The sequence below is a fragment of the Euphorbia lathyris genome, chromosome 1 (assembly GCF_963576675.1).
Source record: "Euphorbia lathyris chromosome 1, ddEupLath1.1, whole genome shotgun sequence".
NCBI lineage: Eukaryota > Viridiplantae > Streptophyta > Magnoliopsida > Malpighiales > Euphorbiaceae > Euphorbia > Euphorbia lathyris.
This window is the reverse complement of record NC_088910.1, coordinates 121,245,603-121,272,176: the sequence shown is the minus strand read 5'-3', so window position 1 is coordinate 121,272,176 and position 26,574 is coordinate 121,245,603. Positions and strand designations below refer to the sequence as shown.

At 37.4% G+C, this 26,574-nt stretch overlaps 2 non-coding genes across 2 annotated transcripts; both read left to right on the top strand.

The window, feature by feature from the left end:
- Positions 1 to 1,019: 1,019 nt before the first annotated feature.
- Positions 1,020 to 1,126, top strand: LOC136215976 (small nucleolar RNA R71). Its single transcript, XR_010682977.1, has one exon. It is a non-coding gene; the product is annotated as a small nucleolar RNA R71 (small nucleolar RNA).
- Positions 1,127 to 8,017: 6,891 nt separating this feature from the next.
- Positions 8,018 to 8,124, top strand: LOC136215888 (small nucleolar RNA R71). The gene has a single exon (XR_010682891.1). It is a non-coding gene; the product is annotated as a small nucleolar RNA R71 (small nucleolar RNA).
- Positions 8,125 to 26,574: the final 18,450 nt, after the last annotated feature.

Genomic DNA, 26,574 nt, shown 5'->3' with positions numbered 1-26,574 from the left:
CCATAAACGTTAAATTAATATGCAAATTCTTAAGTTTGTCTAAAAATGTTAAAAGTTGTTTGTCATAGTCCTTATTGCGAACTTTGTGTGGAAAAGGTGGTTTGGGTACAAAAGTTTTTGTACTAGAGTCAATTGGTGTATCTTTTTGTTTTAATGTATCTTCTTTGGGCGTTGGTAAATCAGTTCCAGGTAATGTCGAATTTCCGGGCATTTCCGGGCCTAAGTAATTTTTCCCTGAACGAAGAGTGATAGCCTTAACATGCTCTTTCGTATTTTCTTCCGTATGGCTTGGAAGACTTCCCTCTTTGCGGGATGGAATTGATTTAGCGAGTTGTCCAATTTGAATCTCCAAATTATGGATGCTAGATGATTGGTTTTTAATAAGCTGATCGAATTTATTCTCGATCCGTTTAAAACCATCGTCGTGATTACTTATTTTTCTGCTCATAGCATCAATAAATTTGTCGATTTTAGAAGATAAAGTGCTAATCGTATCTCTTGATTGATTTTGATAATTAGTGGTACGATTTTGATTAGCATTAGTATTATTATTATTATCTCTCCAATTAAAGTTAGGATGATTTCTCCATCCAGGATTATATGTATTGGAATAAGGGTTATTAGTTTGGTTTTGCCCTTGGACAAAATTTACCTGTTCAATTTCACTCATACCTTCGTAATCCACATCCGTTTGGATTGGCTTACCATTAGGATCACACGGTGCCATAAACCTATCAATTTTGTGCGATAAGGCAGAAAATTGGGCTTGCAGCATCGCTGCTGGATCAAGATTCACTATACCTTTAACTGATGAAGTAGTTGAGGATGATGGTTTCGCTAATGGTACGTGTCCACGTTCCGCGGGCCACATACTGCTGTTGATTGCCATTTCCTCCAAAAGTTCTCTTGCTTGGGCATATGTTTTCTTCATGAATAACCCTCCAGACATAGCGTCCAATGAACCTCTAGTTGTAGGATTTAGTCCATTATAAAATGTTTGCATTAAAAGTTCAGCGGGCAATTGGTGGTGTGGGCATAAACGTTGAAGTTCTTTAAAACGTTCCCAAGCCTCATAAAGAGTTTCATTATCATTTTGAGAAAAAGATGTTAACTCTTTAATGACTCTTGCGGTTTTTGCTAAAGGAAATTTTTTTGATAAAAACGCTTGGGCTAATTGCTCCCAAGTCTCAAATGTTGCGGCTGGCATAGAAGTTAACCATTCTTTGGCTCGATCCTTCAAAGTAAAAGGAAAAAGGCGAAGTTTGATTGCTTCTGCAGTTACATCAGTAATTTTAAAAGTGTCACAAATTTCTAAGAAATTTGTCAAATGTGTATTAGGATTTTCGTTAGGTAACCCGTAAAACGTTACATTATTTTGCAACATATTAAGCAACGCAGGCTTAATTTCAAAATGATGTGCATTAATTTGGGGTCTAACTATACTGTTTGTTACACCGGCCACTCCTGGCCTAGCGTAATCTATAAGTCTGGCCATAACTTCTGGCTCGGTAATTTTAGTTTTTATTGGGGTTTTGTTTTTCTTTTTCTTTTCTTTCTTGTTCTTTTTAAGAGTTCTTTCAATTTCTGGGTCAATAGGATCTGGTGACGTGCCTGAACTTCGAGAACTGCGCATGAACTTGAAATATCGTACGAACCAAAACTACCTACAAAACAGAATTTGAAAAAAAATAAATATGTTAGTAATTGAAAATAATTAAAAATATAAAAGTTTGAATAAGTATGAATAAACCTAGATTCGTAATAAAACACGAAAAATTTAAAATTTTGTCAAAAATTTTGGCGTTCCCCGGCAACGGCGCCAAAAACTTGTTGAGCGATTTCCGCAAGTGCACGGTATACGCTTGTAGTAATAAAATATATCGATCCCACAGGGAACGTTTTTTAACAAAACTTATTTTCAATCGGTTAAATTTACTTTAAGGTTTATAATATGGAAAAATCGTTTAATCGGTTTTGGTTTTGAAATTGCTAGAGTAAGAATTAGATTAGAATATGAAGATGTTAGAAAATATCTGATTTAAGAATGAATTTGCAAAACAGGAACGTTTTAGTACTTTAGAAAAGTAAACAAGTATATTTGTTTGCATTAAGCAAAGAAAACAACTTTAAACTTTGTACGAATTATAAAAATGAAATAAATGACGGAACCTCTAATTAATTGGCTTTGAACGCGACAAAACCCTTTCAGGATAGTTGCCCTTAATCAAATTAAAACTCTTTCGAGATAATAATTTGCCTAAGTGTTCAACAGAGTTTCCTTGTAAAGATTTTGGATTAAATACGTTTTAATGAAAACACCAGCAGTCACTTTAGTGGATTGGTTACCATAAGTGCTGCATAAAGATCTATCGAATAGAACAGACTTTATTAGATGAAATATAAATTGATACAAGTTTACAGAGAACATGAAGCATTGAATTCTTCGACGGCGTGCAAGTGAATGGGTTGTCAATCCTTTCCTTGGGTTTCGTTAGAGTTTGTCAGGCTCAGGGGCGAATCCTCTACTCAATCTTCTCGTTAAATCTTCGTAATAGAGACTGGGTCGGTCTACTACCAAAATGTAAACTAAACTGGAACAATGTCTAAACGTTACTGAATTTGTTATTATTTAGTAAACAATGTGTGTACATCATATTGCTTTTGAACAGAATCGAAATCTAACTTCTGAATCACTTGATTCGGAATTTCTGCATAAATTCTACATTAATCTCTTTCTTCTACACATATATCATTATTCATTGTTTCAACTCTCAATCAATACTTTATTTATAGATGTTGAAGAGTCATGATTGAAGTGTCATGTCCATTGTGAAGGATCGTATCCGCTGCGAAAGGACGTCTTTATCCACCCGAACGATCGCGTTTCGTCAAAAACGAAAGTGTGTAACTAGGCTCCTAAAATCTCCTGCTCGTATCGAGAATATTAAATTCTCTACCGAGAATGGGGGAGCAAAAATTTGTACTTCGGACGAAGGGAAGGAGAGGCTGAGGGACGGTGTCGTGACCGTTAATATTGGGGCCGCGGTCGCGGCACGGAGCATTTTTCACTTCTTTGGCTCTCGTTCGTGTCCTCGACTTGGCGTTATTAATTTTCGTCGTCTTCGACTCCTTTTGTAGGGATTTTCTTCTATTTTTGAGCTCTTTTTACTCCTTTTTGGATTTTACCAAATATTTATGTACCTTGCATGAAAGAAACATATTCGGGAGTAAAAGCTTTCTAAACAGTTATAAATAGCATAAATTCGTAACAATATTGATGTGATTATTGATGATATTTTAGGTATATTTTGGGCTTAACAATGATCTACGCGAGGGGCAGTTAAAATCAATTCATTTGTGTTCCCCTCGAGTATTTGACACTTAGTATCATCAAATACAACCCTTCTGTCGCTCTTGCAAAGTTGAGCTACACTTAGCAGATTGTATTTGAGACCTTTAACTAGGGAGACTGACTCAATAGTTGGGTTACCTCCGATAGTACCTGAGCCGACTATCTTACCCTTCTTATTGTCTCCGAAGCTTACACTTCCACCTCGTTTAAGCTCTAGTGTGATGAATTGTGTTTCATCACCTGTCATGTGTCTTGAGCATGCACTGTCTATATACCACAGTTGTGACTTCTCTACGCATGTCAAGCTAACCTGCATTTTAAACTATTCATTTTTAGGTACCCAATTCTTTTTGGGTCTTTTCTTGTTAGTGTAAACAGGTGCAAATTCATATTTCAACTTGTGACGACATACTTTTATAGTGTGGCCAAGCTTACCACAGAAGTCACAAAAAGGTACCCTTTGAGGGTTGTACTGAGTATAGTCAGCATTGTTGTGTTGAGCATGCCAGCATACTTTTGTGGAATGCCCTTTTCTTCCGCAGAAGTCACATTGGACAATCCGCTTGTTATGCCAACACACATCTTTTGTGTGCCCCCTTTTTCCACAACACTCACATTGAGTGAATTGCTTATGCTGACTAGTACTTGCGTACTCAGCATGGGGTTTATTTCTACTTGAGCCTTTCACTTGACTCTGTAAGGTTGTGACATCCTTTCTAAGTTTCTTTGACTCAGATTGGACCTCTGTGACAAACTTATTCATGATTTGCATATTGGTATGTAAATCTGAGTTGTCCTGGAGGAGATATCGGAGGTCACTCAGCTTGACCTCTTCAATCTCGTCACATCGCCTGCTGAGTGATTTTATTTTGTTATTGCATTTTTTAGTTAGCTTATATAAATCACTCAGGGCATTTACCATCTCATTTCTAAACAAAAGTAAGGGTGTTACCTCATTAGTGTGTACCTCCTGGTCAGTTTCATCAGAGAGGTCATTATGCTCAGATTGAGAATGGTCAGCATCGTCAGCCATGAAGCATATATTGGCTGTTTCATTTGCATCAGCTTCAGATGAGGTTGACTCATCACTATCGCTCCATGTTGCTACCATAGCCTTTCTCCTTCTTAAGGTTGGGATAACTTGACTTGATGTGCCCAGTTTGATGGCACTCAAAACATGTGACAGACTTGGAGCTGTCCTTCTTATATTTGTCACTCGACTCAGCTTTGTATTTGTCACTTCTTGAATGACCTTTTGCCGTTTCTGTCATTTCTTCTGAACAACTTCTTCATCTTTCTAGTGAACATAGCCATTTCCTCATCATCAGTTGACTCAGCTTCAGTCGAGTCAGCTTTCATGACAAGTGACTTTTGTTTCTTGTCTTCTGACTTTTCTTTCTCTTTAGCTTCAAAGTTTTTCATAGAAATTTCATGGGTCAGCAGGGATCCGATCAACTCATCATATTTGTAGGTAGTCAAGTCTTGAGCTTCTGCTACAGATGTTTTCTTTGCTTGCCAGCTCTTAGGCAGACTTCTCAGGATTTTCTTCACCTGTTCCTCTTCAGTGAAGTTCTTTCCAAGCCTTTTGAGCTCATTTATAATGTTTGTGAACCTTGCGTTCATTTCTGAGATGTCTTCATTCTCATTCATCTCAAATAGCTCGTAGAGTCTCATATGCTGATTGACTTTAGACTCCTTAACTTTGCTTGTGCCTTCATAGGTTACTTCAAGCTTCTTCCAAATCTCCTGAGCTGACTCACAACCTGAAATCTTATTGTATTCTGCAGCATCTAGAGCACAGTGAAGCATATTTATAGCCGAAGCATTATTTTGTAATTTTCTGAGGTCATCCTCTGTCCACTCAGCTTCACTTTTAACAATTTTCTCATTGTTAACAGTTTTGTATGGCACATGTGGACCTTGAACAATTGCAAGCCATGCACTCATGTTTGTGGCTTGAATAAAGTTCTTCATCCTATTCTTCCAGAATGTATAATTTGACCCAAAGAATAGGGGAGGTCTAGTGATTGATAATCCCTCAGGGAGTATCTGTGTTGTTTGGTTCCCGGGAAGGAAACGAGTGCTATTCTCACCCATTTTTCGAGATCAGCTCAAGATTGTTAGATCTTTGAGTAGTGAGCTTAGGCTCTGATACCACTTGTTGGTCCCGTGTGATTAGTTCCAAGGGGGGGTTAGGAACTAATATAACTTTTTCGTGTTTAATTTGATAAGCTGACTTATAAATTTTTATGAGTTGGTGAACTCAGCTTTTGGTCAGCTTGGTGAGAAATGTTTCAAGACAGCTTTAGTCAGATGTTGACTAAGGTTGTTTTCTTGTAAGTTAGGAATTGACACTCTTGGAGGTCAGCTTTTAACTCAGCACCACTTATTTACTCAGGGTCAGCTTAGGCAATTTATATGCTGAGTAAATAAAACAAACAACACATGCAATTTATATATATATTAAGAGAGAGTTTAGAGATTACTCAGTATCACTTATCCTGGTTCGGCCTCTCTGCCTACGTCCAGTCCCCAGAGTCCTCCGGGCTTTTTGAATCCAATACTGAGCTCTTTAATGGTAGAGCACAAACCGATTACAAGGCAGTTGAATATGCAAGAGTACCTTCCTCTATTCGTCTACTCAACTCCTACTAAGTGCTACAACCCAGCACCTAGATTTCTCTACCACTGAATGCTTACAACCAAGCACTCAGCACGACACTCTCAATATTACAATTGATAAACACTTGTTCTCTTTTCAGTAAAGAACACTTTAGAAGATTACAAAGAATCACTCTAGCATTTACACAGGGAATAGAAAGTTTGGTGTAAGATCTTTCTTGTATTTGAGTGCTTTGAAATTGTTTCTTTTTCTCTTGTATTTTTCTTTTTGTTAATCAGCCATGATCCAAGGTTCTTGATTGTCCTTTTATAGATGGAAATCTGCAGATGGATCATTTGAATTGTTTTAGCCCGTTAACACCAAAACGGCTCTTTTACGGAACATCTTCTGGTCAGCTTCAGACTGTTCAGGCCATTCGATTCCTCTGTTTTCTTCAGGCGTCAGGCTTTGTATTCTTGCGTCAGACTTGTCTTTTGTGCCAGTTGTCTTTTACCAATAATCCATTGACCCATACATCTCGGACTCTGTCTTCTGTATATTTCCAAGATTTCAATTATTGGTACAGAGGGGCGGTAATCATTATCCTTTAGCAAACGACTCTTTCATGCTGTCCTGAAGATACACTCAGCTTTGTTAGACGAACGTTAACGCGGCTTCTTATGCTGAGCATGATTCTCTTTGTGTTGGGTTGTTATGACTTGGTCTTTTGGTGCTAAGGTTAATTTCACTCAGCTTGATATTTTAGGCTTCCATGCTGACCTTCATTTCACTTAGCTTATTCTGTTCATCTCATGCTGACGTTGTCCTATCCTTATCTTTATATATATATTTGTACTCAATATTGAACAAACAGATTAGTATAAGAAAATCAAAGCACTTAAATTTAGTTATCCCTTAATTATGGATGATTTTGTCAAATCAAAATCTTGTGGAAAGGTGTTTCAACAATTTCTTCCCAACTGATTTTCTTTGAAATTAAATCTTTGAGGAATTTACCATAATTGGGAATTTGTGTAATCGCATCCATAAACGTCAAATTAATATGCAAATTTTTAAGTTTGTCTAAAAATGTTAAAAGTTGTTCGTCATAGTCCTTATTACGGACTTTGTGTGGAAAAGGTGGTTTGGGTACAAAAGTTTTTGTACTAGAGTCAAGTTGTGCATCTTTTTGGTTTAATGTATCTTCTTTGGACTTTGGTAAATCAGTTCCTGGCAAAGTTGAATTTCCGAGCATTTCCGGACCTAAGTAATTTTTCCCTGAACGAAGAGTGATAGCCTTTACATGCTCTTTCGGATTTTCTTCCGTATGGCTTGGAAGACTTCCATCTTTGCGGGATGGAATTGATTTAGCGAGTTGTCCAATTTGAACCTCCAAATTATGGATGCTAGATGATTGGTTTTTAATAAGTTGATCGAATTTATTCTCGATCCGTTTAAAACCATCGTCGTGATTACTTATTTTTCCGCTCATAGCATCAATAAATTTATCGATTTTAGAAGATAAAGTGCTAATCGTATCTCTTGATTGATTTTGATAATTAGTAGTACGATTTTGATTAGCATTAGCATTATTATTGTTATCTCTCCAGTTAAAGTTAGGATGATTTCTCCATCCAGGATTATATGTATTGGAGTAAGGGTTATTAGGTTGGTTTTGCCCTTGGACAAAATTTACCTGTTCAATTTCACTCATACCTTCATAATCCACATCCGTTTGGATTGGCTTACCATTAGGATCACACGGTGCCATAAACCTATCAATTTTGTGCGATAAGGCAGAAAACTGGGCTTGCAACATTGCAATTGGATCAAGATTCACTATACCTTTAACTGATGACGTAGTTGAGGATGATGGTTTCGCCATTGGTACATGTCCACGCTCCGCGGGCCACATACTGCTGTTGATTGCCATTTCCTCCAAAAGTTCTCTTGATTGGGCTGATGTTTTCTTCATGAATAACCCTCCAGACATAGCATCCAATGAACCTCTAGTTGTAGGATTTAGTCCATTGTAAAATGTTTGCATTAAAAGTTCAGCGGGCAATTGGTGGTGTGGGCATAAACGTTGAACTTCTTTAAAACGTTCCCAAGCCTCATAAAGAGTTTCATTATTATTTTGAGAAAAAGATGTTAACTCTTTAATGACTCTTGCAGTTTTTGCTAAAGGAAATTTTTTTGATAAAAATGCTTGGGCTAATTGCTCCCAAGTTTCAAATGTTGCGGCTGGCATAGAAGTTAACCACTCTTTGGCTCGATCCTTCAAAGTAAAAGGAAAAAGGCGAAGATTGATTGCTTCCGCAGTCACATTCGGTATTTTAAAAGTGTCACAAATTTCTAAGAAATTTGTCAAATGGGTGTTAGGATTTTCGTTAGGTAACCCGTAAAATGTTACGTTATTTTGTAACATATTAAGCAATGCTGGCTTAATCTCAAATTGATTTGCATTAATTTGGGGTCTAACTATACTGTTTGTTACACCGGCCACTCCTAGCCTAGCGTAATCCATAAGCGTAGCCATAACTTCTGGCTCAGTAATTCTAGTTTTTATTGGAGTTTTGTTTTTCTTTTTCTTTTCATTCTTGTTTTTTTAAGAGTTCTTTCAATTTCTGGGTCAATAGGATCTGGTGACGTGCCTGAACTTCGAGAACTACGCATGAACCTGAAATTTCGCACGAACCGAAACTACCTTCAAAACAGAATTTGAAGAATAAATATGTTAGTAATTTGAAATAAATAAAATATAAAAGTTTGAATAAGTATAAATAAACCTAGATTCGAAATAAAATACGAAAAATCTAAATTTTTGTCAAAAATTTTGGTGTTCCCCGGCAACGGCGCCAAAAACTTGTTGAGCGATTTCCGCAAGTGCACGGTATACGCTTGTAGTAATAAAAGATATCGATCCCACAAGGAACGTTTTTTAACAAAAACTTATTTTGAATTGGTTAAATATACTTTTAAAATTTATAATAAGGAAAATCGTTAAATCGGATTTGATTTTGAAATTGTTAGAATAAGAATTAGATTAGAGTATGAAGATGTTAGAAAATACTTCTGATTTAGGAGTGAATTTGCAAGACAGGAACGTTTAGTACTTTTTAGAAAAGTAAACAAATGTATTCGTTTGCATTAAGCAAAGAAAACAACTTTAAACTTTGTATAAATTATAACGATGAAATAAATGACGGAACCTCTAATTTTTAGGCTTTGAACTGTAGTCAATCCTCCTACGGTCGGGTTAGATCGCTACCTTAACCAAATTAAAACTCTTTCGAGATAGTAATTTGTCTAAGTGTTCAACAAAGTTTCCTTGTAAAGATTTTGATTTAAACTACGTTTTAATGAAAACACCAGCAATCCACTTCGGATCCTTTACCAAAGTGCTGCATAAAAATTTATCGAATAGAACGGACTTGATTAGATGAAATATAAATTGATACAAGTTTACAGAGAACAAGGAGCATGAAAACATTCGACGAAGTGCAAGTGAACGGGTTGTCAATCCTTTCCTTAGGTTTCGTTAGAGTTTGTCAGGCTCAGGGGCGGATTCTCTACTCAATCTTCTCGCTGAATCTTCGGAATAGAGACTGGTCTATCTACTACCAAAATGTAAACTAAATATGAACAATGTCTAAACGCTACTGTGTTTGTTATTATTGAATAAACAATGTGTGTACATCATATTGCTTTTTACAGAAATGAAATCTAAATTCTGAATCACTTGACTCGGAATTTCTGCATAAGTTCTATACTAATCTCTTTCTTCTATCTATTTTCAACTCTCCATCAACTCTTTATTTATAGATGTTGAAGAGTCGTGGTTGAAGTGTCGTCTCCGCTGTGAAGGATCATATCCATTGTGAAAGGACGTTTTTATCCACCCGAACGAATGTGTTTCTTGGAATTTAACATGTGTTCATTGTACTTGGCAGAATTTCTGCACTTACCGAGAATGGCAATTCTCGGCCGAGAATGGGGGAGCATTTATTTGGTCTTCGGACGAAGGGAAGGAGCTTCTAAAGAACGCGTGTCGCGACTGAGAATTGTGGATTCTCGGTTGTGGCTTTCATAAAATTCTCTACCGAGAATTTGTTTCCTCAACCAAGAATTTGACATTTCTTCTGTTTCTGACCTCGTCTTTGTCCTCGTTTTGGTGTAATTTGATCTTCGTCGTTTTTGACTCCTTTTGTAAGGTTTTTATTCTGTTTTTGAGCTCTTTTCGTTCCTATTTGGATTTTACCAAATATTTACGTACCTTGCAAGAAAGAAACATATTCGAGAGTAAAAGCATTCTAAGCAGGTATAAATAGCACAAATTCGTAGCAATATTGATGTAATTACTAATGATATTTTAGGTATATTTTGGGCTTAACAGCAATATTAAAGAGATGCAAATTATGAAAGCCCATACCTCCTTCACTCTTCGGAACACATAACTTCTCTCATGACTTCCAATGGATACCTCTCTCAGCTGAGCCAGACGATCCCCACCAGAATGAATTCATCATCCGCTCTAGATCCGCACAAAGAAGTTCGGGTAGTAAAAATAAGCTCATAGCATATGGGGGAAGAGCCTGAATAACGGATTTAAGCAGAACTTCTTTACCAACTCGAGACAAAAGTTTAGATTTCCAGCTAGTCACTCTAGCCCTGACCCTATCAGCAATGTATTTAAAGACATGAGATTTGCATCTTCCAACCAGTGCTGGAAGGCCCAAATATGTAGCAGTAACCGTCCTAAGTGGGATCCCAAACAAGGAGCTTAATACAGATCGTAAATCGGCACTGCAATTCTTGCTGAAGGAAATAGATGATTTAGAGAAGTTCACTTTTTGCCCAGAAGCAACTTCATACTGATGTAAGCAATTCTGAACCTCAATGCCCTCCTATCTATTAGCTTTAAAAAAAACAAGTAGCTGTCATCGGCAAAAAATAGATGAGAAATAGATGGAGCAGACCTGGCAATGCGACACCCGTGAATCGAGCCATGTGCTTCAAGCGCCTGAAGAGAAGCTGACAATCCCTCAGCACAAATTAGAAAGAGATATGGGGAGATGAGATCTCCTTGCCTAAGCCCACGTTGTGGTAAAATGGGACCAATGGTTTGATTGTTATGGATTATGTTGTACCTGACCCTAGTAACACATTGCATGACCAACGAAATCCATCTATCATCGAACCCCAATTTCTGCATCATCTGTCTCAAGAATTCCAATTCAACTCGGTCATAAGCTTTAGCCATATCAAGTTTGAGAGACATAAATCGTTGTCGCCCCCGGGTTTTATGTTCTAGAAAATGATTTACCTCAAAAGCCAACATAACGTTGACGGTAATAAGGCACCCTGGGATAAATGCACTCTGAGTTGGTGAAATGATAGTATTCAGGACCCTTTTGAGCCTATTTGCAATCACCTTAGCCAATATTTTGTAAATAACATTACATAAGGCTATTGGTCTGAGATCAGAACTCTTTCAAAGACCATCTTCTTTGGAATCAAAACAATGCTGGTATCATGAATGCTGTCAGGAAAGGCCCATTCATTCAACCACTATACGCAAGACTGAACAACATCCGATCCAACCAAACCCCAATAGTGTTGATAAAATCAATGATTAAACCAATCAGGACCAGAGCTTTTGTTCGGGTGCATGGAGAAAACTGCCTTTTTTACTTCATCCTCCGTAAAAGGTTGTAACAGATCAACATTTATCTCAGCAGAAATTTTAGAATGAACATTATTCAACACAGAAGCACCCACACATCCAGAATAAGTAAACATGTCATTGAAATAATTAAATATAAGAGAGGGCAAACCCAAATTCCAATCTACCCATTTGCCTGACTCATCTTTTAATTTTCTGATCTCATTTTTCTTACGTCTGATGCTAGCTGCTGAGTGAAAAAATTTAGAGTTGAGGTCCCCAGCCTTAAGCTAGAGAGCCTTGCTTCTCTGCTTCTAGTACGTCTCTTGCTGAATGAGGAGTTCATCGAGGCGGCTTCTGGCTTGTGTAAAGGACTCACGATTAAATGCATTTTCTTTATTCTTTAATCTTTTAATGACTAGTCGACACTGCCGAATTTCCCTTTTGAAACGATTCTGGACAGTCGCCATAATTTTCCTGTTTATTTAGGAGTCCGCTATCAAGGGAATGTTGCCACACAGCTTTTATCTGATTCAGGCAGTCTGCCTCCTCAATCCAGGAGTTTTCAAACCGAAACCGTCGAGCCACGGAACTTGAATTACTGATTAGGGATAAGAAAAGGATAGAGTGGTCACTACAATGAGCGTCTTCATTACAAACATACGCAGAACTGAACAAAGAAAAACAATTTGTATAAGCAAGAGCTCGATCAAGTTTTTCTTCGATAGAATTAATAGTGCCCCTACCTCTCTCCCATGTAAACGAGTATCATGTCATATGAACTTCAGCCAAACCACAATCAGTTACTGTTGCATTAAAGCCTCTCAAGAGCGCTGGAGGGTGTCTATTGCCACCTCTCTTTTCAGATTGAGAAAGGATGTCATTGAAGTCTCCAACAACAACCCAAGGTTCAGAATTGTTTGAATACAAACTTCTTAAAAGCTGCCAAGAATCCGCCCTCCGCGACCTTTCAGGGAAATCATAAAATCCGGTTAATCGATACTCCGACAAACCTAGTAAAGTGACCTTAAAATCAATAAAATTTGAAGAGAAACCCAGTAATTGAACCGAGTTGGGCGTTTTCCACAGCAAAGCTAAACCCCCTCCATTGTTGACAGGCTCAACAAAGAAAAGACCATGAAAGGAAAGCTTCTTTTTCAGGGCTTCTACTTTAGAACGACTACATTTGACCTCCATTAGAAAAATGAACTCGGGATGAAGACTATTAGCAAAGTCTACAAGCTGACGAACTGTCCAGGCATTCCCGATCCCCTAGAAGTTCCAATATAGGAGGCTCATTGCTCTTCGCGAACCAAGGGTCCACGGCTCGCCTTTGGGATACTACTGTCACCATCAATACTGCCCTGCATACTCTTTCTTTCCAGTTCCATAAGCACCGACGAATTGATCTGTTTACTATCACCCTGTGAACCGGCCCGCTTCCGCTTAGGATCAGTTAGCTCGATACCTTCTTCTTCAAACACTTTAGCGGTACTGTTAGCAATTTTCACACCACCACAAGGGCCATTTTCTTTGCCCCCTATAGGGATGGCAACGGGTAGGGTACCCGCGGGTAATGCCATTCCCAAACCCTTACCCTTTTATTTTTTAATTATCTGTACCCGTCCCATTACCCCAACGGGTATACGTTTTGCATCCCAGACCCTTCCCATTTAATTCGCAGGTACCCTTACCCGTTAAAAATCAATAAATAAATAAAAAATATTACAAATTTAACAAACTATAAATTTAATAAATCATCAATCTAAAAATTGAATAAATTGAACCTTAATTAATAAGAATAAAGTAGCTTAGTGGTATCACTCAATTGTTGAAAAATAAATGGTTGGGGTTTAAATTTCATGTCTTACATTTAAAAAACAATGATATTTATTAATATAATTTTTTTTATGACGGGTAACGGGTACCGGGTACCCTAGGGGGTATTTCCATACCCGTCCCACTACCCTAACGGGTAATGATTTTGATCTCATACCCGTCCCATACCCTTTTATACAGGGTACGAATAGTCCCATTAGGGTCGGATAGTACCGGGTACCCGTGGGTACACTACCGGTTGCCATCCCTAGCCCCCTATCCCAATTGTGCTCTTGCCTTTAGCACTAAAGCCTAGCGGGATCACTGAAGATACCTTCGGTATACACACTGCACGGATTGCCGGTTCCACCCTGCACGGATTGCCGGTTCCACCCTGCGCTACTGTTAGGCACACTTGAACAAAAGTTTGAAGTATTTTTATTATTATTAATTACTAGTTATGTAGTAAACAGTATTGCGGAAAGATGAAAATTAATAGCTAAATAATATTAATTGCCACTAATTTTTCAAAATTATTATATGTGCAGATCTCGTACTCAAATTAAACAAATTCAACAATTTAGGTAAATTATAGTAATTGGTTTCTTAACTTTTTTTTTACTAATATTAGGACAATTCAACTCAAATTTCTATTTGACGATTTCGAAATGGAAAATTTCCAAAAAAATTAAAATTATTTAGAATCATTTTGGATTAAACACCAAAAATGGTGCTAGTTGGAGAAAATTTCCAACCTAAATTTTCGTTGGGAAATATTTTTCTAGGAGGGTTTGATTTTAAACCATGATTAAAAAACAGCAATATTATGGTGTATTGGCACCACAAAAAGAACTCATTTAATATATTTAATCCCTATGGGCTTTAGGTGGGCTGTAAATGAGCCCTTTATGAATGGTTTGATGGTCAGCTTGATAAAAGTTCAGTTCGGAACGATTCGATTTATAAATAAGCCGTTTGTAAACACGATTTAAAGGCTCGAATCATAAACAAGCTGAGATCAAGTATGATAAAATTTGGCTCAAAAGCTCGCAAGCAAGTTCGGTTATAGGCTTGTGAACAAGCTCAATAAAGCTCGTTAATAAGCTCATGAATAATATCGAATATTATTTATATTTAATAATTATAATTTGATATATGACCATTCGAAAATACTTCTATTTGATATTATAGTAAAATATAAATTAGGCTATGAGGACATGAAAAAAATTTAAAGTTTTTTTTTTTTTTTTTTTCTGATTCATCAGATCACTTCATATCTTTATCACTTTCACTTCTTCTTTTTTACTCCTCTTTTCATTTCCGCCTCTCTCTCATCTCACTGTTTTTTTATTTAATGATTAAAGAAGAGGTTTTTAATGTTTATACATGTAAAACTGTATTATTTTATTTGTTAAACATGCTATTATTTTATTTGATATTATTTCGTTAGTGCTTGTTTTGATTAAGCGATTTTGTTCATCAAGGTTATAGTTGACGCTTTGGCCCCAAAATAGCACTTAATCGAGAGGCAGCCTGTGAGCACGGACTTTTTCCGGTCCTAGTGATGACTCTATGTTACACTCTAGCTAACAGTTTGTGTAGTTGGGCTTCACACGATGCACTGTGCGATATACGAGCTAAGACCTGGATCCCTTTTTCCGAGTTGTTTAGTTTGTCTTATTTTATTTTTATCAAAATCTTTGCAGATTTATCTTTTCTGAGATTTAAAAATACTTCACGTAGGTCTTCGATCGGGTATTAAGTCCCCGATCCGGTACCCTGGTCGCCGATCAGCGACCTTTGATGGTTTTCGGGCAGTTTTAATCAGTTTTCGGCAGGGCCGATTCGGAGATTTTAGAGGCATATGGGCAAAGTATCAAAAGGACACCATAATAGACAAACAAAGAATTTCAATTTAAGCTAGAATATAATCCATAAACTGTGGCTTGAAAAATGAAAATGATGGAAACAAAAATTACCTTTTCTAGAGTCTATTAACATCTGATGAAACTTGAAGAAGAATAATAAAGGAGAGTAGTGTCTAGTCTGAGTGAGGAGAATTTGATGCGTTTTTTCTTCTCTCAAACCCAAAATTGCTATGATTATTGAAGAAAATTTGACGGGTTTCTTTTTTAGATATAAAGAAGGATAATGAATTGAATGGGGATTTATATAACTTTAATTGAAGAATGAAGATTAAGAGTTGAAAAAATATAACCGTTTATGGGAGAGATAAATTAAAAATTGTTGGAATTTGAGGGAAATTGATTGAAAAAATGACAAGTAATTAAAAAATGGAGATTGATTAAAAAAAATGGAGATATATCGACAAAACATATTTTAAGTTCTTTTGAATTAATCGGTGAATTATTATAATTTTTGCTAAATGTTATTTTTTTTATGGATTAATGTATTTTAGTTATTAAAGGTATATTTTAGTTATTAAAAGTCAATGTATTTAGAGATATACGTATTAGTGATTGTAAAAGGTTAATTTCTATACGGATGGACATCTATATGAAAAGGAAAGGCTGGGAAATGAGGGCTGAACTCTAATTAATTGGCCCATTATTTATCTTTGAATAGCTATTTTTTTCTTTATTAATATATGTAATAAAGGGTTAAGACTATGTAAAACTATTTTTTGACGCCCTTATTTCCTTGGGTTCTGGGCATGCGCCCCTCCTGCCTAGGCCCGGAAACGGGGCTTTTTCAGCCAGTATGTGGAGTCGTTACATTTAGGATTTTTCTTTATTTATGAAATGTTAGATTTTGAATTTATATTTTGCATATAAGTTTTAATGAGATGAATAGTATCTTTTCGAGGTTCCATTAAACTGAATTTATTATTTTCCAGCTATTTATAGTTTGTGAAAAAGGGATATTACAACCTCAACGCGTTTTTCTCCTCCTCCTTTTCAATTAGCCATAATCATTTTTAGCAAAATTTCAAAGAACACCCTTCAAATATGAATGGTATCTGAATTTGAAAACTTAGTTTTTTTAGTATCTCTAGTAGTAGTGGTTCGTTCAATGTTTTGGACTTCGAAAAAAATGCTAACTAGTCCTTAGAGGCAACCAGAAGAATAGCTTTTGTAACAATAAACTAAAACAGTATATACAATAAAGTTTTTGAAATGTATTTTTCAAGAAACATATGTGTTATTCCAACATAGTGGTCAAAGATTACGAACCTCCTCATCATTATCGATTAAGTATTGGAACTGTTTCCTAATTGCGTAGGAAGTTGAAATAATCTAACTTACGATTTAAATAAGGTTAAACCCATAATTAAATTCTTCATATATATATTTTTTTTTTTGGATTGTTTTTGATGAGTCTATAGTTCATATCTCAACTGTTTTTGATCATGCACAATTTTTACACTGTCTTGTTAAGTGGGGGGCTACTTCATTTTACTGGACAGTTACTTATGGCATGAATAAGAAAGAAGAGAGAGAGGGCCTATGGAAGAGTTTGGGGGCATAAAGGTTAATGGGGCTCCTTGGATTGTGCAGGGGGATTTCAATGAGGTAATTGGGCAAGAAGATAAGATTGGGGGGTCTTCCTGTTGATGCTTCTTCTTCTGCTTTACAGGCAACTATTATCAACTTGGATTTGCTTCAACTTAAAAGTTCGGGTGTCCACTTTACCTGGACAAATAACCAGATAGGTGATGCTCGGATTTGGTGCAGACTTGATAGGGTGTTTGTTAATGAGTATTGGCTTGATGAGTTTGAGGGTGGAGAAGCTATTATTCTCCCTGCGGGAATCTCAGATCACTCACCAGTTCTGGTTTCCCTCAATAAGGAGCCTAAACGGTCCAAATATCTTTTTAGATTTTATAACATGTGGGTGTCACATCCAACTTTTATGGATATTGTTAAATCCACTTGGAGCAAACATTACTCTGGTTGCACAATGTTTCAATTATGGAATAAATTGAAATGTTTAAAGCATGAATTGAAGGCTTTGAACAGGAGAGAATTTTCTGATATCTCTGATAGAGTTTTAAAACAAAGACACCTTGTGGATCAACTTCAAATGAATCTTCAGCAGGATCCTTTGAATCAGGTGTTGCTGGAAGAGGAAAGGGGAATGGCATCCTACCTTATGAAACTATTAAGAATGGAAGAAAGCTTTTACAAGCAGAAGGCTAGGATTTCATGGATGAAAGAGGGAGATAGCAATACTGCTTTCTTCCATAAGCAGTTTAAAGCCAAGAAAAGTTTTAATCAGATCTCTTCTTTGAGGCTAGATGATGGTAGAACAGTGTCTGATCCAAATGATATCAGTAGTGCTATGGTAGAATTTTACAAAGCTCTTATTGGTACTGCTAGACCTTGTAGAGAACATGTTGATCCAATTGTGGTTAGGAAGGGTCCCGTTCTTGAAATAATGGATGTTGAGGTATTGTGTGCCCCTGTCTCTGATGAGGAGATCAAAGTTGCTCTTTGGAGCATTAATGATTCTAAGGCCCCTGGGGTAGATGGTTATGGTAGCTTCTTTTTTAAGCATTGCTGGGATATAGTTGGAACCGACTTCTGTAAATCTATCAAAGACTTCTTCATTACTGGAAAAATGCTCAAACAGGTTAATGTAACTGCTTTGGTGGTGATCCCTAAAACTTCAGTTCCACAGGGTTTGGGGGATTATAGACCAATTGCTTGTTGTACAGTGGTTTACAAAACAATCACAAAGATCCTTACTCAAAGACTCAATTTGGTGGTGGGTAAGTTGGTGAGCCCTAACCAATCTGCTTTTATCCCTGGACGAAGGATTTCAGATAATATTCTTCTAGCACATAAATTGATCCGTAATTATCATAGAAATGTCTCTGGAAGCAATTGTGCTATGAAGATTGATCTCAGGAAGGCTTATGACACAATTGATTGGGATTTTATTGAGGAGCTTCTCTTGCACCTTAATTTTCCCAATCAATTTATTGGATGGATTATGACTTGCATTAGGAGCTTGATAGGGGTCAAAAACCCCTATCTTTGGGTACGGTTTTAGGACGGGTTTTAGAGTTATTTGGTTAATAAGCGAGCAATTCTCGCATTTAAATGCTTTTGTGTAAGTTAGTTAGGAATTGGAAACGTTCTATTTACTTTTCGTCGTTTAGGCTCGTTTTGTGATCAATTCAGGCAAATACGGCCGAAATAGCATGCATATTAGAATTCCGTTATCTTTTGAAGCTAATTGGTCCGTCAAAAGTCGCACCAAACGAAGAGTTTGCTCAAAATAAGCGATTGACGGATCAATTTGGCTTTTGGACTAATGTTTTCTGGAGTTTTTATGCGTGTGCAGGTGTAAATTCGGACGAAAAAGGGCATAGAAGTCACTCGGCATGAATCGAGCACGCTTCGGGCGAAAACGCTCTACGAGCAGGGCCCCACGGGCCATTTCTGCTCGCCGAGCAGGCCCCTGGTGGCCTGCTCGCCGAGCAGGGCGCCAGGCGCCTGCTCGCCGAGCAGGCCACCAGGCGCCTGCTCGGCGAGCAGGGGGCTGCTCGACGCGAGCAGCCCTGCTCGGCGAGCAGGCCCTGCGGGAATTGGTCAAAAAGACCAATTCTGCCCCCACGAAGCCACGTTCGGCCCCACGTCTTCCTACACCAACAAGGACACGAAAATAGGTCAAAACGAGGCCCAAGACGCGTCTATAAATAGGATTTTTCCACTGTAATTAGATATCTTTCGTTTTTTGTAAATTATTTTAGCTTTCCCTTTGTAATTCCTCTCCATCTTCTCCATCTTCCCCAACCTCCATTGAAGCTCCTTCAAAGTTTTTTCTCGAGGAATTATCAAGTTCCGTCCTTAAGATCAAGTCGCCGGCTACAGAGTAAACAGGTTCCCTGAAAGGGATTTTTGTATCTCCTTTTATCTTTCCATGTTTGTACTCTTTGATACAGTTGCCGAACTTGACTTATTGTATCTTGTGACAATTATCTTCGCATTTAATAATAATTTAGCTCTTGTTTTGTTCTATGATTATTTGTCTAATCTCTGTCTTACGCTTTATTCAATTGGTTTAACTCATTCAAAAGCCCCAAAATCTAGTAGGCACATATTGCGAGCTGAATCTGACCTAGTCAGAGCCTAGGAGATTGACGACCTCTTAGTTGATTAAGCGCCAATTTACTGAGCCTTAGACCTAGTTTCGGCCTTAGGGAATCACGCGCTAGGAACCTCAGGAGGGTAAGTAGGGTTAATCGCCTTGAATACAAGTGACTCAGATTAGGTTTTTATTCAATAGACTTGATAATCTATCTTTATTATTATCGTTCATACCATGTTCCTTCGAATAGTTTCATTAATGAAAGATCAATTAGGGGTAGAGTAACTTAGTTAGGCGTAGAATAACTTAGCTAGAATTAGATAACTTAGTTAGAATTAGATAACTTAGCTAGGATTAGCATAATTCAACCTAGGAGTAGATTAATTAAAACAAACAAACTCAAAACCCCCTAAGCCTAGATAACATCCGAGACCGAGTAGCTTGATACTTGCAGAAATAAATCCTGTGGACGATAACCTGGACTTAAACCAGAAATTTATTACTTGATAACGACGGGGTACACTTATCCCTTAGTTCGGGTTCTTCGCGGAATCCGCATCAAGTTTTTGGCGCCGTTGCCGGGGATTTATTTCTTCTACAATATCGAACCAAAGGTCGATTTGTTAGTTTAGGCATTCCTTGTGAATATCCTTTGTTTATATCGTTTATACTTGTTTATATATAATTCTTTATAACTTCTATACTTGTTCATATCTTTTGTATTTGTTCTATATACTTTTACTTATCAACTTTTGTGCTAGAACTTCACTTTTTCTCAGCATTCTCTGATCAATGAATTGGCAAGAAAGAGTCGAGTGGCAAGCTCAAAAGTTTACTATCCCATCAAGACAATACATTCATGCCCTAGAGAATGAGGCTCCCAATCCCTCCATGGCCGACTTAAATGAGAAAATGGATATCTTGATGGCGAAACTGAGCCTCAACACCAATGAAAGTGTAAGTTTTGTGGGTAATCACCAAAGGTATAATTCTAACCCCAATTCTTACAGCTTTTATGGTAGTGATTGGAGGAGACCTCAACACTCAAATCTGTCCTACGGGAACCCTAACATGTTGAGGCCTCCAAATAGGTTTGTTAATGAGCACAGGGAGAACGAATTGGGAATGTTCCCTTACGAACAAGCAAGCCAAGTTCCTCCACAACCCTCTAGCTCATGAGATGAGGTGATGTCCCTTTTGAAAGGAATATCAACCCGACTTACAATCAACGAGGAGGTTTGCACGGACTTGAGCAACCAATTGGCTCAAATAAACCATGAGATGCAAGAGCAATCCCGAGATGCTCTCCCAGGCATAAAGGAAAACATAGAAATCCCACAAAGGGAATCAGCTCAAGCCATCTCCTTGAGGAATGACAAAAAGGTAGAACCAAGTCCACTATCACATGCATCACTCGAGGTAAGTGAGGAACCGGAAGCGGTAAGCAACCCCGGTTCAAAATCTGAAATTCTAAATCATGTGATAGAGATAAAAGATCAAATCAAAACTTGTGTATCTCAACTACCTTTTCCTCAAAAATTAGAAAAGTTTAGGTTTGCTTCATGCTCAGAAGTTTTCATTCTCTTCGACCTACCAAGAGAATCCAAAAGGGAGCAAACCAAACTTTTTCATAATATGTTTAAATTCGACCTCCTGCTTTCATTAAACTTATTAGAGGCTCTTAATCCGTTTTGTAGGTACAGGTTATTTCTCAAGGAGTTCGAGTTCCTAACGCGAGTAGAAGCTTACACCTAGGAAGGAACTCCATGTCGAGCTAACCGACTATAAAGTAGCGCAGGCAACCCAAGTTTGGATTAAACTTTTTCTAGGTTTGTTTTTCTTTTTAATTCAATTATAGATTTCTGTTTTTAACTTTGGTTAGTAAGTTGTCTTCTCCACCCTAACTTTTTGCACATGCGCTTGATGGTTTTAGATGCAATGTTGGAACTTATTGCATATTTTTAGTGTGAGGAGGAGGGGTAGACAAACTTACAAAAATTGTATAAATTTTAAATTTTTGTTGCGTCGTGTCTAGTTTAGTTTTTCGTTTTTCGGGTTTTATTTATGTTTTACATGTTTAGGACCTAAAACCGTGAACCTCCTTCGAATCCAAACTTCGTTATTTGTACTTGAGGGCTGAGAACCGAATCTAATATTGCATGACAACTAGTTTAGGTGTAGGACACAATCCTTGTATCTGTAAGAGCATGAGCTAAAGTTTGCATTTAGACCCTACTTTTGAAGAAATGTTAAAATCATTACTTAGGTAGATAACTTAAGAATTGAAGGCATGTGATATTAAACTTGAGTTTGGGGAAAACTAGTAAACACAAAATTGAAACCCAAAGAATTGTGAGCTGAATTTGAGCCTAAGAGCGAACATCAAAAAGCTCTTTTTCTTGACATTTTTGTGTGAATGCTTTGACTTGTGGAAGATTACAGATTTTGCACCTAATACTGTGTTGAACCTACATGCAATGATTTGAGATGATAAACGATGAATCAGCCTCATTAGAATTAATCCTTTTCTTTACCTTATTTTTTCTTTTTCATCCACTCTAGGAAGCCCCTTTGAGCCGACATTTTTGTAGTTGTAGATTTTTCTTTCGTTCTAACCTGTTTTTGCAAACCACAACTTGGTTCGCTATTTAACCTTTGTTTTTGCAAAGCTCGAAATTGAGCCTTTGCTTCCTTCTAGCGCTTTACCTTTGTTTATGGCATTTCAGTAGCAAGCCAAAAGGCTAAGAAGTGAATGAGCATCACTATCCCAAAAAGAAAAAGAGAAAAACAAAAAAAAAGAAAGAAAAAGAAAAGAAAAGAGACGAACAAAAGGGAAGAACTTCATTCCCCAGTTCTTAAAAATCAAAAAACGTCTCAAGAAAACATTCCAAAAAGAAAATAATAAGGGATGAATAAAAAGCTCAGTCACTTCATATTTGCTAAAGCCATTTAAACTTAGTTTTTGTAGCGCTAGAACTATTAACCCTTGTTGTACCTTTAACCCTCTAACCACATTACAACCCCGATTAGAGGCTGTTTTTGATGTCATCGGAATCATATAGCATAGTAGAGGAACGCGGATGAACGTGCAAAATCAACGTAATCCTAAGCAAGAACATAAGCCGAGAGTAAACACTTTAGCCACCAAAATTGTGTTAAATGAGTGAACTACCTATGGTGAGGTGTTCTACTTAGCGATCCCCTCAAGCTAGTTTAATTGAACATCTGTCCTTTTGCTTAAAACTATGACCTATGATAATTGAAATGCGGCTTTTGGATATCGTGTCTCTACTTTATATTTCCGAATGCATGTAATTACAGATGCTCGAAATTGTGTCAAGCACCTAGTCAAACCGGGAGGTTTTCTAGCTTGCTTGTGATTGCGGGTTTAGTTTTTTTAGTTTACTTGGGGATAAGTAAAGTTTTAAGTGCGAGGAGGTTTGATAGGGGTCAAAAACCCCTATCTTTGGGTACGGTTTTAGGACGGGTTTTAGAGTTATTTGGTTAATAAGCGAGCAATTCTCGCATTTAAATGCTTTTGTGTGAGTTAGTTAGGGATTGGAAACGTTCTATTTACTTTTCGTCGTTTAGGCTCGTTTTGTGATCAATTCAGGCAAATATGGCCGAAATAGCATGCATATTAGAATTCCGTTATCTTTTGAAGCTAATTGGTCCATCAAAAGTCGCACCAAACGAAGCGTTTGCTCAAAATAAGCGATTGACGGATCAATTTGGCTTTTGGACTAATGTTTTCTGGAGTTTTTATGCGTGTGCAGGTGTAAGTTCGGACGAAAAAGGGCATAGAAGTCACTCGGCATGAATCGAGCACGCTTCGGGCGAAAACGCTCTGCGAGCAGGGCCCCATGGGCCATTTCTGCTCACCGAGCAGGCCACCAGGCGCCTGCTCGGCGAGCAGGGGGCTGCTCGGCGCGAGCAGCCTTCCCTGCTCGGCAAGCAGCCCTGCGGGAATTGGTCAAAAAGACCAATTCCGCCCCCACGAAGCCACGTTCGGCCCCACGTCTTCCTACACCAACAAGGACACGAAAATAGGTCAAAACGAGGCCCAAGACGCGTCTATAAATAGGATTTTTCCACTGTAATTAGATATCTTTCGTTTTTTGTAAATTATTTTAGCTTTCCCTTTGTAATTCCTCTCCATCTTCTCCATCTTCCCCAACCTCCATTGAAGCTCCTTCAAAGTTTTTTCTCGAGGAATTATCAAGTTCCGTCCTTAAGATCAAGTCGCCGGCTACAGAGTAAACAGGTTCCCTGAAAGGGATTTTTGTATCTCCTTTTATCTTTCCATGTTTGTACTCTTTGATACAGTTGCCGAACTTGACTTATTGTATCTTGTGACAATTATCTTCGCATTTAATAATAATTTAGCTCTTGTTTTGTTCTATGATTATTTGTCTAATCTCTGTCTTACGCTTTATTCAATTGGTTTAACTCATTCAAAAGCCCCAAAATCTAGTAGGCACATATTGCGAGCTGAATCAGACCTAGTCAGAGCCTAAGAGATTGACGACCTCTTAGTTGATTAAGCGCCAATTTACTGAGCCTTAGACCTAGTTTCGGCCTTAGGGAATCACGCGCTAGGAACCTCAGGAGGGTAAGTAGGGTTAATCGCCTTGAATACAAGTGACTCAGATTAGGTTTTTATTCAATAGACTTGATAATCTATCTTTATTATTATCGTTCATACCATGTTCCTTCGAATAGTTTCATTAATGAAAGATCAATTAGGGGTAGAGTAACTTAGTTAGGCGTAGAATAACTTAGCTAGAATTAGATAACTTAGTTAGAATTAGATAACTTAGCTAGGATTAGCATAATTCAACCTAGGAGTAGATTAATTAAAACAAACAAACTCAAAACCCCCTAAGCCTAGATAACATCCGAGATCGAGTAGCTTGATACTTGTAGAAATAAATCCTGTGGACGATAACCTGGACTTAAACCAGAAATTTATTACTTGATAACGACGGGGTACACTTATCCCTTAGTTAGGGTTCTTCGCGGAATCCGCATCAGAGCTCTTGTTACTCTATTGTTCTAAATGGTGGTCTTGAGTGGTTTTTTCCTGGGGCAAGGGGGGTTAGACAAGGGGACCCCATGTCCCCTTTACTATTTGTCTTATGTATGGAGTATCTGTCAAGGATGTTCATTTCCTCAATTACTTCTTCCTTCAAATTTCACAAGGGATGTGCTAGGCTTAAATTGAATCATTTGTGTTTTGCAGATGATCTTTTCCTTTTCTGCAAAGGAGACCTCACTTCTGTGATGGAGTTAATGCACTATTTGAAAGTTTTTGAGGACTCCTCAGGGCTGCAAGTTAACCATAATAAGAGTAATGTGTTTTTAAGTGCTGGGGTTCCTGCAATGGTTAAAAATAGTATTTTAACCTCAACTAGTTTCAGTGAAGGGACTCTTCCTGTCAGGTATTTAGGGATACCTTTAATCTCCACAAAGCTAAGCAAGGAGGAGTGTTCAGTGTTGGTGGAAAGGGTTACAAGAAGAATTGATTCCTGGGGTGCAAAACATCTGACATATGCAGGGAGAATTCAGTTGATTAGTGCAGTTCTTAGGAGTCTCCATGTTTATTGGGCCTCCATCTTTATTTTGCCTGCCTCTGTTATTTGTGCAATTGATCAGAAATGTAAAAACTTCTTATGGACTGGTTCTAGCTCCAACTTTAGAGGAGCTCTGGTTGCTTGGAAGACAGTGTGTCAACCAAAATCTGAAGGTGGTTTGGGTATACTGGATCTTAATCATTGGAATAAAGCTGCTATTGGCCGTCTACTGTGGGAGATTATCACTGCTAAACAGACACTTTGGGCCAGCTGGGTAATTGAAAATAAGCTCAAAAAGTTGAGTTTCTGGGGTTTAACTAAACCTCTTGAGGCCAGCTGGAGCTGGAGGAAGATTCTCCAGTTAAGAGACATCTTCAAAGGAAAATTTCAGTATAAGTTGGGGAATGGTCATTGCTTCTCTTTTTGGTTTGATCCTTGGTTAAATGGTAAGAGTTTGCATGAGCTTTTTCCTGCTTTAGACATTACTGATGCTGATATTCCTATTGGTGCTAAAGTTGATGAAGTTTGGAGGAGAGGGTCTTGGGTTCTGCCTGATCCTATGAACAAAATTACTGAGGATGCTTGGAACCTTGTTCGCTGTTTCAAGCCTATCCCTAATTTACAAGACAAGATTATCTGGCCTCATTCTAAAAATGGATTTTATTCCATCTCTTCTGCTTGGAATGTTATTCGGCCTAAAAATGAAACTGTTCCTTGGTCTAAGCTACTTTGGGGTCCAGGTAATATCCCTAAGTGTAGTTTTATTGTTTGGTTGGCTATACACAAGAGACTCAATGTTAAAGCTAGGTTATTTCGTTTGGGTATAGTTCAAAATTCTACTTGTGATCTGTGTAAGGGGAATGCTGAAACTATTGACCATCTGTTCTTCAAATATCCTGTCACTCATGCTGTGTGGAAAAATATTGTTGATAGGTGTATGTTGCCAGTTGAGAATCTAAGTTGGAGAAGAATTGTAAGTTGGTTGGGGAAAAAGGCTGCTGGAAAATCGGTTCTTGCTGGAGTTAGAAGAATTGCTTTTACTGCATCTGTTTACCATATATGGTTAGCTAGGAATAAATCTTATTTTCAGGGAGTTTGTTTTGATTATAACAATGTAGTGGGGAGTATTGTTTTCTATGTTAGATTAAGGGGTCTTGCTTTGAAGAACAGAGATAAGTATTCCTGGAATACTTGGTAGCTTTTGCTACTGGTTTTAGTTGTTTTTTTATACTGTGTAATTTTGGTTTTTGTTCTATAAAATTTCTTTTATTGATAAAAAAAAAATTCTTCATTTCTCATTTATTTATAGACATTTTACATAAAAATTATATTTAATTATAAACTTACATTTTTTTTGGTAGCAATTATAAACTTACATTTGAATCATACTGTTTGCACCATAAATAATTTTTGGCTTTTAATTATTTTTAATATATTAATTGGTCTAACTTACATCTAAATAGATTTTCCAATAGGGGACACCGGGGGAAACTATTTTCTAGGATGA